This window comes from Folsomia candida, unplaced genomic scaffold (assembly GCF_002217175.1).
Source record: "Folsomia candida strain VU population unplaced genomic scaffold, ASM221717v1 Fcan01_Sc018, whole genome shotgun sequence".
Classification (NCBI taxonomy): Eukaryota; Metazoa; Arthropoda; class Collembola; order Entomobryomorpha; family Isotomidae; genus Folsomia; species Folsomia candida.
In genome coordinates this window covers 3,390,258-3,406,624 of record NW_019091210.1, presented here as the reverse complement: position 1 = coordinate 3,406,624, position 16,367 = coordinate 3,390,258, and the positions used below count along the sequence as shown (strand labels likewise).

The 16,367-nt window shown below is 39.9% G+C and overlaps 1 long non-coding RNA gene and 1 other non-coding gene across 2 annotated transcripts; both read right to left on the bottom strand.

Annotated features, from left to right (window-relative positions):
• Positions 1 to 7,736: 7,736 nt before the first annotated feature.
• Trnar-ucg lies at positions 7,737 to 7,809 on the bottom strand. Its single transcript has one exon. It is a non-coding gene; the product is annotated as a tRNA-Arg (tRNA).
• Positions 7,810 to 8,473: 664 nt separating this feature from the next.
• On the bottom strand, positions 8,474 to 15,723 carry LOC110857365. Its single transcript, XR_004836564.1, has 3 exons — positions 13,486 to 15,723; positions 9,394 to 11,695; positions 8,474 to 8,980 (listed from the first exon to the last, which is right to left on the bottom strand). It is a non-coding gene; the product is annotated as an uncharacterized LOC110857365 (long non-coding RNA).
• Positions 15,724 to 16,367: the final 644 nt, after the last annotated feature.

Genomic DNA, 16,367 nt, shown 5'->3' with positions numbered 1-16,367 from the left:
AAATTTTTACGGACCGGTATAATTTTAATACCAATCGGTAGCAAGTTTAATACCGAGAAATCAATGCCTGCGTGACTACACCAGAATTCTATACATACATATAACGACAATCACGCCATAATTGTGTACATTTTGTCGAATTCGTAAAAATCCAATATAATTATTATCGTTATTGCGATGAGGAGATGTGGAAATGGTTGCCATTTACATGCATAATTATGTAGTTACTCTGGTGATGATTATATTTTACAAAGAGGAGGAGAAAGAGGGCGCTCGAGGAGAGAACACGTCACGTTGCTCTCCTCCATTTCTAATATTTTTTAAGTTTTAAAAATTTGACGAATAGGGTCATCCCCATTTTAAAATTTCTTCCCAACCAGTTCCTTCAGACCCCTAGTGGGTAGTGAAAGTGTTTTTGTTGGGGGGAACGTGTTTTGGGAACTTTCTGTAGTTTTAGTGGGGCTACGTTCTTCCCAACACGTAGCAGTTCGCCCCGCCTGCCCATAGCAACCGTTGTCAAGGGCCCGTTTTTTCCCGTTTTTCTCCTGTGGCCGGACCTGGAAGGATTTCCCACGACTCAGTTCGTGTAGGGGGGAGGTCCCTGCGCCCCCAGAAGCGGCACGGAGTTTGAGTGTTCCGTTTTCTGATGGGGTTGGCCTCTCTCTCGCATTTTAAATGCCTTTGTTCAGGCGAGATTTCTTAAATTTTATTTTTTCTGGAGTGGCAGGAAACTAATTCTTTTTTGTTTCCTTGGGTGGGACTAATTGGTCTCTCTGCGCCCTCAAGGCCCCTCACAGACCATGTCCACACCACAAAAAAACACCGATCCCCCCTCGTCACAACCGCCGCGGGACGTCTCCACACCTGCGCCGCGCCCCCGCGGCCGACCCCGCAAATCCACCATCGGAACCCCCCTTCCTGCCATCGGTTTAGGCGGAGATGAGCCTTCCTCGAGTGACGGGGCGACGTCAGCTACGATTTGTGACGCCGATCCCCCCTCTCTTTCCGTCCCCCGATCTTGTCGGTCATCCGTTTCCCCCACGTCCCCTGGTGTTACCAAAAAAGACACCATTTCTTCCGCCCAGGACTGGGTTCGTAATTCTTTTGTTGTTGTCGACCCCAACAATCACCCTCCAATCCGTCTGAAGAAAGCGGACGTCTTCGCCCGCTACGCTGTTTCCGTCGCCCAGAGCGGGGAGGGTGGAGTCTCGGAGTCCACCATTGGGAAATACATAAAACAGTTTTTCCCTGACACCATCACCCGTCGCGTTGGAGCCAGGGGTGGCCTCCACAACTGTTTTGAGGGTATCCAGTGGGTGGATGCACCTCCACCTTCACCTCAACAACAACAACAACGCGACGATTGGGGAGAAATTCTCGCCCGCCTCAAGACCACCACGCCCACTTTGCGAAGAGTCCCCCGCGGCGCAAGAAGGTCTGTGGCGCAGTGCCTCGCCACAATTCTGCAGCAAGTGGCGGAATCGGACGACGAAGAAAGCTGGGGAAAGTTGCTCCTCTTTCCCTATGCAACACTCCCAGTCCCCCAGAAGTCAGATCGCATCAAGAACTTGACAACCTGGGTCAAGGATCATACCGCGGGGTGGGTGGGTGGCTTCTCAATCCCTCGGCCCCTCCCGCCACGCCCACCCTCTAAAAAACCCCCACTCGACATGACGGCGAAAAAGGTGGAGGCCAAGCTGGCAGATGGTGACATTCGGGAAGCAATCCGCCTCGCATGCTCCGACGACACCATTGCTCCGTCCGACGACCACACCCTTTCTGCCCTTCTCACAAAACACCCAGCCCACCCACAACCAGTCAACTTTCCTCCACCACTTGAGGATCCTGCCATTGCCTCGGTTTTGGATGAAGAGCTGCTCCGGGCTATTTCCTCTTTTCCGCCAGGGTCCGCGGGGGGACTGGACGGGATGAGACCCCAGATCTTGAAGGATCTCCTGGGGTGCAGTCAAGGAGAGGGGGGCGACCAACTCGCCGAAGCAATGCGGACTTTCCTCAACAAGGTCCTCTCCGGGGGAGTCCCGCCAACTCTCTGTCCCCTCTTTTATGGAGCTTCACTCACTGCCCTGAAGAAGAAGTCGGGCGGGATTCGGCCCATCGCTGTGGGGAATACATGGCGGCACTTGGCCGCGAAGATCATTGTGGGAAGGATTACCCCTCAGTTAATCAAGCATTTTTCACCCCACCAACTGGGGGTGGGAATCAAGGGAGGAGCGGAAATCGGCGCCCACGCCGCCCGAATCTACTACGGCCACACCCACACTTCCCCCAAAGCGTTCCTGAAAATCGATTTTCGGAACGCCTTTCAACGAAATACGGCGGGACACGCTACTCCACGCCGTCCGCGACCACTTCCCCTCAATCTTCCCATTTGTGGCGCAATGCTACGAAACCCCCCGCGTCACTTTTCTATGGGACCATCCCCATCCCCTCCCTACTTGGGTGCCATCAGGGGGACCCCTTAGGCCCCGCCCTCTTCTCCCTCGTGATCCACCCCATCGTCGAATCAATGGAAACGGAGCTAAACTTATGGTACCTCGACGATGGGGCCATTGGGGACACGCCGGAAAAGGTTTGGGAGGCCCTAGCAACGGTCGCTAGGATGAGTGGTGAGGTGGGCCTTCACCTCAACCACGACAAGTGTGAAGTGGGGATCCTGGGAGCGGAGCGGGACACCGCCATCGACATCCTGCTCCAATTTCAGCAAGTAGCCCCCGGAATCCAGCTCATGTCCCCCGATTCTGCGATGCTGCTGGGCGCCCCCCTTACTAACGAGGCGTTGGGAGTGGTCTTGGCCACGAAGACCCAACAATTGGCCACCTTCTCCCATAGACTCCTCAACCTTTCGGCGCATTCGGCCTTTTTCCTCCTGAGGGCGTCTATCTCCATCCCCCGGCTGATTTACTTTCTCCGTTGCGCACCATCGTGGAGAAAGTTGGACGCCCTCGTCCACTACGACGCCACGCTAAAGGACGCCCTGGAGGGGATCCTCAACTGTACTCTCTCGGAGGCTGCATGGATGCAGTCCTCCCTCCCCGTGAAGGAAGGCGGCCTGGGGGTCAGGCACGCTGTGGATGTGGCGATACCGTGCTTTTTAGCGTCGGTCCACAGCGTCCTGCCCCACGTAGAACGTCTCCTTCCGGACCACCTCCATGGCACCGACATCGCCATGGCAGAGGGAGTGCAGCGGTGGACCGACCTCGGCCTTACGGACCTCCCACCTGAAACCGTCAGAGGGAGTCAGTCGGCTTGGGAACGCCCCATACTGGACGACACACTGTCCAAACTCTCGGATTTGGCAGTGATCCCGGAGGATACTGCCCGCCTACGCTCCCTCCGCGACAAATATGCGGGGGTATGGCTCAACGCCCTCCCCTCTCCACAACTGGGGACCCTTCTCCCCAACGAGACCTTCCGGGTCGCGATCGCCCTCCGCCTAGGCTGCGACATCTGCGAGCCGCACAAGTGCCCATGCGGGGCGCAGGTCACTTCCCGCGGCTACCACGGCCTCTCCTGCCGCCGAAGTAAGGGTCGTTGGTCCCGCCATGAGGCCGCCAACGACGTCATTGCAAGAGCCCTCCGGTCTGCCGAAGTATCCTGCATCAGGGAGCCCGCGGGGTGCTCCACCACGGACGGCAAGCGTCCCGACGGGATGACACTTGTCCCTTGGTCGCGGGGGAGGTCCCTTGTCTGGGACTTCACCTGCGCGGACACATTCGCCCCCAGCTACCTCCCAGACACCGTGCGCCATCAGGGCGCTGCCGCCAGCAAGGCAGAGGACCGCAAGAGGAAGAGGTACGCGTTCCTCATGGACCGATACATCTTTGTTCCCGTTGCCATGGAGACCACAGGAGTATGGGGGCAGGAAGGACTTGCCTTCATCCTCCAAGTTGGTCAGCGGATCGCCGCCACAACTGGACAAGCCAACGCCGTCAACTTTTTGCGCCAGCGGGTTTCCCTCGCTGCTCAACGTGGGAACGTTGCTTCGATTCTGGGTACACTTCCTCCAGGAAAGGAACTGGAGGAAGTGTACTATTTGTAGTCCGCTTTCTCTCTCTCTAATTCTTACGGACTTTTTCTACGATTTTCTGCGTTTTTTTAGGATTTTTCTGCGATTTCTGCGTTTTTTTTAAGTTTAGGGACTTATTTGTGCGACTGCTGCGTAGTCAGATTTTTCGATACTTTTTGTGATACATATTTTTTTCACACATACTCTGCGATACACTTTATACTAAGATTTAATAAAGAAACTTGCTTGTTTTTGCAGAGTTATTTTACAAGGTTACAAAGATTCGAGTGAAGCGTTTTGTTATTATTTTTATTATACCTAATATATTCAATGGTTTAGCAGTGGTGACCCCGACCAGAGCTGATATCACGAAGAGGGCAAGGAAGACGGATTTCTTCATCGTACTGGAGAAAATCAGCATTAAAACTGAATTTAATGTATGTTAGTCAAATAATTAAAATTTGGTTTAGTTACCTTAATTTGATAATTTGTTTACACGGCTGCACAGCTAAAAAGTAGATAATTTTTGTTTTCTTGAGTCAGTTTTACTACAAATTATCGTACCCATTCAACAAGTACAAATAATGTCACATATTTATATCGCATTCCTGGGAGTTGCACAATTTGACCTTATAACGAATTACAGGGTTCCGCTCTGATAAACATAAATAAAATGGGATTTTGTGCATATTTTGGAATATGTTCGTGCGTATGTATGTATGTAGCTGGTGATACGTTGCGGCAGATTTTCTTATGGAAATCGTCCAAATTATGGGTCGTATGTATTACATGAATTATTCTGCACTATACTGATGTATGAAGAAAGTTTTCGTTGTTTATTTGTAAGAAATGCTTCATGCACCCTGTATTACCATAAAATTTTATTATTGTTCTTTCCATGAAATCATTTTACATAAATTTATTTCGAAAAAGCTAAACGATCAGCGCCGTACCCTGTATTTGTATGTAAAAACCTATGTACATATGTAGTTATAACCTTTACAATTGCATTGTACTTAGGTCACTTTCCAAAATTGTTGCATCATATCTTAATCAAGTAAAGAACATTGTTATATTTAGTTAATTTATAAAGCATACATATGTATGTATGTATGAATATATACATATTTAAATTTTCATATTTGATTTTATTTTCTGTTTTAAAAACGTAATGTGGTGTTAATCATGAATACAGTAAAGATATGAAGCGAGATTTCTTTAACGATGATAAAATTTCCCTGGATTTCTTCCTCGCTTCAGTTAGCAGTCATTTCACTTATACGAATATGGAAATTTGCCTCTAAATTTTACCCAGTATGGGGAACATATTTCTATCTTTCTTGGATCCATTTAAATATATACTTATACATACATATGACATGTACATACATACGTTTCGCGTATACTTACATGCCCAATTCAGAGTCCGTCTTAAAACTGACCCGGCATGGCTACATACATATTTGCATATGTATATGTCCATATTCTTTGACAAACACGGTGGTCAATTGTGGTAATTTTCCCCATAGTTAGACATACATATATGGTTGTCAGCCCTTAACCTTGCCTTCATTTCTTTCATAATCTTTGAAAAATAAGTACTAGAAAAATCATTTTTGTTTTATGCAGTAATTGCGACTCACCGACATATTTACATATGTACATTTGTTTGTATGGATGGATGTATATACATATGTACCTTTATGCACAATTGTAAGATTGCTATTTTTCTGGCTTGCCAAAATTAAATATCACTTTATACCGAAATTCGTATTTATTTTTTAAAAAGTATTTATGTAGTAAAGGATATCAAGCATTCAAAACAGCCATGCTTACAATTTGTGTATATAGTTATTTAGTAATAATAATACTCATCCGAGCAGGTCCCGGTCCACCAACACGGCGTAGGATAATCGTCATCATCTGTTCGTGCGGGTCGTGGGTGGAGGCCAAGATGGCGACGCTTGAATCGAGGGTGATCCTCCTTCACTGCGGATTCGTCAGGTTGCTTGGCCTCAACACCAATTAGGTCTGAAATTAGTTTTTTAATTGTGGATTACACATAATTTGTTCCAAGTAATTCAACAGATGACTCGTCGTCACGAACATTGTAAAAATAATAGCATTTTTACTAGAACTAGGAATTTATTTTAAAATTCTGGACGACTAATTTGTATTTAGTTGATAAATAGAATGGCGGTGAGTTTTTTAAGGTAGTCTGGATGAGTTCCAACTTTTCTGAAGGCTTCTTAAATTTAAGATGTCCTCCTTCAAAAACTTAAAATATGAGGGGCACTTTAAAAAAATTGGGAATTACTTGCTCTACAAATTTGTCGTCCAGAATTTTAAAACAAATTCCCATTAATAATGTGCTGATTTTGACGATGCGTCAAAAAATGTATTGAACCCTGTAAATTTTGCCGATTAATCAAAATCCAGCACAATATTGTACATTATTATCTTTACGTGGATTTATAACTGGATCTAATTCCCATTTCTTGGTAATACATTACTTAATTTGCTAGAGATCAAATTTACAAAAATTCGAGTAATGCATTTTGTCACTATTTTTATTGTACCCAATGTATTCAATGGTTTCGTGGTTGTGACCCCGATCAGAGCTGATATCACGAACAAGGCAAACAAGACGGAATTCTTCATCGTACTGGAGAAAATAATTACAGCGGAATTATGTACATAAATTAAATTAATTAACTTGATTTAAAAATTGGCTTACACGGCTGCCCAGCTAAAAAAATTTGCTGTCTATGTAAATACCTATCCTCTCTGGACTTAGTTTTGCCAAAATTATCGTTTATATATGTACTATAGTAACACTGCTTTGTGTTCTGGGCGTTGCATAATTTGACCTTATAACGAATAATAGGGATCTGTTTTATTTGCAAAAAACATAAACTTCTGACACCAGTTACACCACGGTGGTGTCACCACCCTGTATGCATGTACATCTTTATGTACATACTTATATATGTGTGACCTTTAAATTTTAACGGTAGGTTATATGCACACTTTCCAGCAGACATGTTGCATCACATCTCAATTTAATAAAGAACAATGTATAATTGGTTTGTATATATATAAAGATTGTAATTTTTTTACAATCTATGTACATATGAGTTTTATAAATACAATCGTGATATTTCGAACACCATAGTTACCGATTATATTAGGCAAGGAAAAATTAAAAACAATTTTATGAAAATTTTTTTACGAAGGGCCTTTCACGTCAAGCCTTTGTAAATTTACGAATATTTTCTTACAAATGCACGGTTATAACTGTGCTAAACAAACTAAACACTCTAAACTCACTCACATACGAAGGTCGTGAAAACCCTCATGGTTTATTAAGAATCTGAACCATTGGGTTTTAGTACGAGCTGAAGCTTTTGTAATCGTCACATCTGTCTGTCTCTCTCTCAATTGATTTTTGAGGCTATGCACTATTACGAGTATCTTATCTCATCTAATTACCTACGCACTTGACACTTTCCATGCACGTTTGATTATTAAACAGTCTTTAACACTTTCACTTTTCATGAAATTTTGCAAATACATATAGAATCAAAGTTAATTAATTCTAAGGTAATGCTATCCATATAATTTAAATAAATAGCAAATTCAGTACCAATGTACGAAAGTGTAAATGAATTCAAAAGGAAATATAAAAATATATGAGTCAAAAAAACATTGACTCTGATGGGACTCGAACCCACAATCTTCGGATTCGAAGTCCGACGCCATGTCCATTAGGCCACAGAGCCTTTATAAAAAGGAGGTCAAAATAATCTATACTTCTGGCTGATCAACTTTCACCATGCTGCTCACTTTCTCTCGTAGGAGAAAGTGATATGAATGATTTGGTCGGAATTTTGTGCATGTCGGATATGCAAATTTTGCACAAAAGTACAACTTGTCGGATATTAAATATGCAGGGACATAGTACTTTGCATAATAATAAATATCCAAACCTAGCAAGAAAAATTGTGTATAAAATTTAAAAAATAAAGAGTATCTGTGGTCGAGGCATTATATAATTAGATAAGCACATTTCTGCATAAGTTGATAAGCATTGCAAAATGTGCTTAATGTTAATTGCTCAACCATTCATAGTCAGAGATGGTGAGGTTGGCCAAATATATGTACTTATCGTTCTTGAACGATAGGAATGTATATATGTATATATAAGTTGAAACTTATATATACATTCCTATTAAAAAAAGAACTGAATACAATTACGTATTCCAGATTTTGGATTTCATCCTGAATATGCATAGAGTTAAATAATATAAGTTTACGTACATATATGTATTTATTTACATGTAGGTATGTATTATCCTTAAATCCATTTAGTCCACAACTTTTGGTTGACTTTGTTTATACTAATTTTTCGCAGTTATAAATAAATACTTATTTGAGCCAATCGTGTTGTTTTAAATGTTCTTACACTTCGTCCCCCACACGCCAATCTGCACTCTTTATTCCCCCAAATTATATTCCCCACATTTCATCACCTATTTGTTCGTTCCTCACAGTTCATGCTGATTCATGAAGTTATCAGTGATAACTGCGAAATAAGTTTAGACAAATATGAAATAAACACCTGAATATTAAGACATTATTATAAAATTTCAATTTTTGCGTTGGAATTCTTCTAAATATAAATACATACATATATATTGATTTTATGTGCAAAAGTTGTATGTAATAGATTTTTATTTGTGACAAAATATTTTCGCAAATTTATTTAATTCTGCGGTGTTTGTGTATGTTGTCGCTAGTAGTAGTAGTCTTGCATTGTTGGGGGATTGGGTGGGCAGTATATGTACCAACAGCGTCCGCCGCGGGGGCCAAGATGGCGACGTCTAAACCGCGGATGCTCCTCCATACCTGATTCGTAAGCCTGCTTCGCACCAGAGTCAAGTCCGAGTAGGTCTGAAATACAGGAATTTTTGTAAAAAGTATTGAGGCAATTCACGTGGCCATTGTAAATTCTGCAAACTGGAAACACAAAATTTTACAAGTATTTCTGAGGAAAATTTGCACACATTTTTGTAAATTTGCTCAGGTCAAGGACATCTTTTTAGTTTTGCAGATGTTTGCAAAATGACTTTACAGAATTCACGGATTTTACAAAGTTACAAATGACTTGGGGAATTGCCTCGGTGTTATTTATTAACGAGAGTTCAGGCCGTATTTAGTATACCGTGTAAATTTTCTCGTATTATGTAAACGAAAACCATCGGAATATATTTTTCACAGTCGTAAATTAGCATTCGTTTCGAAATTTTTGCAGATTTAAATCCCTTAAAATTTACACAGTTACAAAGACTCGAGTTGCTACATACCCAGTTCACTATCTGGATTAGCGGTAGTGACCCCGATAAGGGATGCTATTATGAGCACGGCAAAAAATACGGATTTGTTCATCATGCTGAGAAAAAAAATTAAGATCTGAATTGAATTAATAATTTGTATGATAACAATTTGAAGTTCTAAAAATTCACTTACGTTCCTGAGCGATCAAAAAGAGCGAGTTGTTCAATGCTAGTGTAAAATTTGGTACAAATATATGTGCATGTTAAACAAACCTATTTATGCGACACGTTCTCTTCGGGTGGTGATCCAATTCGACCTTAAAACGCGAAGCAGGGTTCTCACGAAATGTTTTAAATATAGTTTCATGAAGATTGTGCATATTGATTAGATAAGTTTTGCGAAATTTCGGATTTTGAAGCCTCCCTCGAATTGCTTAACTGATTCTGCATTATGAAAATCATATTTAACACCACGAAGACTTTGCATCTTAGTAAAATATGTAAAAACATGGTTCATCCCACTCTGGGTTACCCTGGAGTCCATCTTACATATGTGCACAACAAGGTCAACTATATTTTAACGGGTCTCTCAAAATTAATGTGCCATATCCGACGACTTGATTTAGAACAATGGGATAATTGATTTTGTGGACAATACGCTAATAAAATGAGAGCCAGGAATAATATTTTTGTGAAACGGGTGTACAAATCTCGTAAATTAAGCATATCAACATATGTACATATTAATGTGCATACATATACATACACTCGTACATACATACAAACGTAACTTTTCTTCAAAATAATGCAAGAGTTTGCGAAAATTTTACTTAGAAACTATGAGATTTTTTCCCAAAATTTACCAAAGAAATCGATACGTTCACTCTTCGCAAGCTTAGTTCGATGACATTTTAAAAGAAGCGTGTTATAAAATAAAAATTTGGACTCATGGGAATTTAAATGATGTAAATTATACATTTGTACATATATTCATATGATTTTGTACATACATACATATGTAAGTATGACGTGAGTTCTCTCATCAGTTAATTTTGGCAGAGTTAAACAGTTCGCCATAATTAATAAAAACGATTTACGTATGTATAAATGTTAATCCAAATGAAACCACTTAATTTTGATTGACACAAATAAAACTTTGTATTCAAATTCTGACAAGATTTTAATTTAAATTCGTTCTATAAATTGTACGCATTTATTTATTAATTTACAAAAAAACTGGACTATTATATATAAAATACTTGCAGTAGTGTTACAAAGGTAACGTAAAATTAACAGTTATTTATATCCTTTCAATTATACTACTGGTATTGAGATCACAAAGGAATTGAACACAATAATATAATTATTATTATTTTATGTAAATGCTGTCACCCAATTTAATTGAAGTTGAGTTTATGTAAGGTTTTATAATGTGTGAGAATTAACTCGTGTATGTATGTATGCATGTACATGTAACCCAGTAAAATGTTCTTTTTTGTCAATTTTTTTTCAAACTTTTAGGAGTTTCCGAGAGAAGTTTGAAATGACTTACAATCTTAGTTTTTGCAAATTTACTATAGTATGTTTATAGACATACTTTATTGCTTTACAAACAGTCGAGCTAATCACTTTATTACAATATTTGCTCTTCAACTTTGCATATTTAGCTGAATTTCCCAAAGTTGCCAGCCAAATTCTGAAAAGTTTCTCAGAACTCAGAAGTCTGTGCGTAAGCACCTGTGTATTTGATTTCGCAAATTTATCCATGAAATTTCAGTGGCCCTTTTTCGCAAAATTTTTCCGCAATCAACTCGCCGACTTACAATGCAAACCAGGCTATCACAATTTTCCCACTACACGCTCCACCACCCGACACACCCCCTCGGTTTCCTAACCCCCAACCGATTTCTACAAAGAGGACAGAAATGGACCACATCATCATAAACGAGTCTCGCATTGACATAAATTTTTACAACGAGAAATGTCAGACAAAAAGCGACGATTAATCCGGCTCCGATTAATCCGTAGAGAAGTAAGGATTCCATCCACACGGCGAAAAAAGTGCAGATGGAGATCGTCACGGTAAAAAAAGTGATCAGTCCAGCGATAAAAATTCGGTTACAGGTTCGTAACGCGGGTTCATTCTCTTCATACCGAATTTCCGTGGTCACTAAGCACGTGCAATTGGGACACACGGCGCGCACCGGGCGCCGACCATCCTTCCCGGAAATTAGGTTGATAAGGTCGGCATAGTTGTGGAGGAAATCCTCGTTGAACGCAGTTCTTCCCTTGGAACGGTCGGGCTCCATGCGAGAAACTCGTGGGGGGAGGACTGCAAGTAAAGTAAAACTGTATAATTTCAATTCACGAAGATGTTTGTAACGGCGTAAACTGTGTAAAATTGCTAAACTTGGAGGGATTTACATAAATGATAAGACTACGCAAAGAATTAATATTTTTGTGATGCAAAAGGTCAAAGAATTAAATTATAACAGCAAATTACAAATTATTCCAAACATACAGGGTGTTAATAAAGTCCGATCCCATTTTTCCTGTAAAAAAGTGAAGGCTAGTATAAAAAAAAACTACCCGTGATACTTACAAAAAATGTTCGACATATTTACCTTAGTATTTGGTCTTGTTACCATTTACTTTAACCATGCCCTCAACTCTTTGTTTAAGGCTCTGTGCTAATTTTTCCAATGTGCCTCTGGAAATCGAATTCCATACATCTTCAACTTTTTTTACTAGCTCTTCCCTCGTCCGGGGTTGTGGCTCTTTGTATACATTTTCCTTAAGTATGGACCACTGGTTCTTCAGGGGATTCAAATCTGGGCCGTTAGCGGCCCACACCCCCTTGCTCCAGACCGTTGAAACTTGCGTCTTGATGAGACTCAAACTCGCTTTTGCTGTATGGGCTATAGCACCATCCTGCATGAAAACTATTTTTCTTTCATTCGGAAATATTTCCTTGTTCCCCATGCTATCGAAATAGATAGGTAATATTTTTTCCATATAATGCTTTGCATTGACTGATTGGCCTTTTGGTATGATATGTAGAGGGGTCACGCAACGTGCACAAAATCCACCCGCTACCATAACTTTAAGCCCGAATTTTGGGATCGCTCTTGATGGTACATCCGATTTGTTTTCTGTCCTGTAACGAACATTTTGTTGGTTCAATTTTGGATATAGTTCAATAATAGATTCGTCAGTCCAAAGGATGTGACTGCGCAATTCTTCACCAAGTCTTTTTTCACTCAAATGGGCACTTTTCTGAAGGAGTTCTTCAAATTTCAGACGGTCATCGATATATTTTTGTGACATGAGAGGTTTTTTTGGTTAGTTTGTAAGCTGTGTGACCCCACTTCGTAGTTTTCACAAATTTTTGCACGGTCACACAGTTAATTTGCTTCTTCTTCTCTTTATAGCGTTTTGAGTCATTTAACTCCCTTGCTCAATTACGTAATGAACTACCGGTTTTCTTGCAAAGTCTGTTTTTAATCATTCTTTTTGTGGTAGGTGACACCTTTCTGGGTCGCCCTGGTCGCTTTTTGTCGTGGACAAAATTTTTATTCTTCCATTTCCAAACAGTTCTGCGGCTGCAGCCCAATTTTTGCACAATTTCTGTAGGTTTAAGCCCCTGCTGATGCAATGTTTGTATCTCAACTCTAAGATGCTCATGACTTACACGTTTAGTTGTTCCTCCCATGGTAAAAATTTGAAATAAATAACTTCACTGGTTCAAAAGTTCCAGCTGAATTTGTAACAACCACGCTCCAAAAAATGCATGGGATCGGACTTTATTAACACCCTTTATTAAGGAAATTCACGCAGCTATTGGTAACGTGTAAAACCCGGAAGCTTTATAACACACGTTTACACGCTTAAAGACTCTCTCGATCTGAGCAAGCTTACAAAAGTTTGGAAGCTAATTTTCTTGAGAATTGCATATTTGTAAAAGTTTTAAGTTTACAGGATTTAGGTATTTTACAATGTTCCCAAGGTCTGCATGAATTTCCTCATCGATAATAGTGAAATAATTTAGCAAAGCTTACGCAGTTTACTGGATTACAAAATTAAGGGTAAGTTGCTACCATTGCAGAACAAAACTTCACTTACCGTTTCATAAAATCACATTTGAACCGATGTCAATATAATGTCACTTTTTTAACAAGCTGACATAAAAGTTATATAAATATCTGCACTTTTAACTGTGATATTACTATGTTCAACTTATAACAACGTTTTTAAACTCAACTTTATGTACACCACGGCCTCAAATATCACTAAAAACTCGAGTGCACCCATTTTCTTTAGGTACACAGACGACGCAAATCAGATTTTTCCTTGTTATCCGTCCCTCTTCTATAAAAATACGATTATGAATGACTAATTTCCACTAAAATTTTTGTACCCTAATCCAAATCCAGCTGCAGGTACAAATATTCGCAATCACAACACAGCTATTTAACTTATATAAAGGAAACAAGTTATATACTTGTATGTATCTATGTTATTATTATTGATTGTACACCTCCGTAAATGCGGAGATGTCCAATATGCAAGTCGCGACTGACTGGAAACCAGTTTGTTTCGTAAGTTTGTTTAATGATGTGAGAGAGTTTTTTGCGAGTGAGAAATTTTTGTGCAGCTTGGACGTATGAATGCGCACAAAAGTTATGGGTAGAATTTTACAGTATTCGCAAATCCATAATACGCGTGAGAAGAGTTTTGGATGGGGAATTTATTTAAATTGAAGTCCAAGGATATCTTTTAAGTGGCAAAGTGTGTAAAACTTCGGTCGGTGGTTTGGTTTGGTTTGGGTTTACACATTGCGGGAGGATTGCGAATTGCGAATCGCAATTTGCGAAGAGAAAGATGAGTATCAGTGTCTGACAAGATTCTGAAAATTATGAGTTTACATATTTATTTATAAGGAGTGTGATAGGTTGTGTGAAATTGCGGAGATTTCCGGCAATTTTATAGTCCACATGACTTGTGGTTTAGTGTAAACAGTTTTTCCACTGAAGAGGAAAAAACAATTTTTTCGCAATCGCAATTATTAGAAGCAAGCAGGTCTCATTTATTGTTTAGTTATGGACCGCGCATAAAGGGTGTGATTGATTTTAGCAGGATTCTGATCTCTCCGATAAAATTTGCATGCGATGATATGCGAATGGGATAAGTCATGTAAAATGGATGACATGCTTTACGCATTTACAACGCGTGTGTACATAAACCGAGACAAATATGCAAAAAATAGATTCAAATTGATGAGCAAATTGATAAGAAATTGATAAGAAAATAAACTCCACGATCCAGTCGACGGGGAATTTACCTACATAATACCTATATTTATAAGGGTGGATTGACCCGAAAGGAAACGCCTTTCTTAATGTAGCACTTTTATGCTAATTACACTATCTATTAGAAATCCAGTATTAAAATAATACCAATCGGTATTCATACATGACTAAGTGGTATTGATAAGTAATACCGCGTAGCAAATTGCTCGACATTAAAGTTTTACCATATCGACAGCAAATTTTTACGGACCTGTATAATTTTAGTACCAAGCGGTAGGAACTTTAATACCGAGAAACCCTCAACAATAACCTTAGAGTTTGCACACATATGCATTAATGAGTAGTCAGAATTTACAAGATTTTTAACAGCTTGAAGAACTGAGGCATTATTCTGGACGAGGAAATGAGGTTTATTTATGTACATACTACACTGAGAAAAATGAGGTAATTTCGTAATGAGATTAATGAAGTTTCCGGTGAGACAGACAGGAACACACGTATTCTTTACACACATATCTACACATATTTATGTACAAGTACCTCAACACGCATGTTAAATGTTCACTTGGTTACAGGATTAACCTTGCCCATGAAGAGACGAAATCAGTGTCAAACATGCAACAAAATTTAAGTCAGTTTAACCTTAATTACGAGCTAAATAATGCATGGAAAAGAGATACGGTTGTGCATAAAGCATGTTATTCACACGTACTTATTTATGTAAATATGTACATTCCAGCGAGAATTACTAATTAATATGTAAATAGATTGACACGATATCTCAGTATGACGTAAGTAACTACTTAAATCATGATTTTATCACAACCTTGATGCACGACCCTTAACGTACAAACCTAGGGGTTCAAGCCAAATTTATGTATATTTTCGTATTGCATGCAATTTATGCAATTGGACTGATCGAGGAAGACGACTGACTAAACTTCGTTCCGTATAAAGTCTTTTTATGACTGTGTATGCATATCTATCAACCTTGCCTACTGGCTGCACGTCATCATCATCGTCTCAAGAAATCCCAAATACTCATCATGCATGGGTGGAAAAGCCGATTGAAAATTATTATTTGGATGAATTGACTTGGACGTGGGTTGGGCTTATTAAATTATGCATCACCTTATTCACGTGTTACACAGGTACATATACTTATTGTGCATAGGGCATGTGATCGATTTTAGGGGTCAAATACGTTGACGTTAGTAATACATATGTTAATTATGTATAACATTTGCGTAATTTGTTTTCGCATCCTTATAGTATCGTAGATTAAGAAGAAAAAGAAGGAACCAAGCTTCGTAAAAATCGTAACTTTGGTTATGGGATTCGTAATGACAAAATTTTAGATTTTGTAAGAGAGTGTGTTACCAAAATTATGTACGAGAACGATGTTAAGAGAATGCTACGAGATTTTAAATGTCGTAACCATCGTATTTGTAACTTACTTATTTTACGAAGAATACGAAGGAATATCCATACCCTCAATGAAATCTCTCATCTTGACAATATTTACGATTTGCTTGCATGGTCGAAAGCGAACGAGTCTGCACTTTGTTCATTCACCTCTTTCTCGTGTGTTTATCTATTTGTATGAAAATCTTCTTCCTGAGAAAATAAATAAACGAATTCGCCGAATTTGTGTATGTATCTACATGGTGGGCTTGCAGTTGCAAATACCTATAC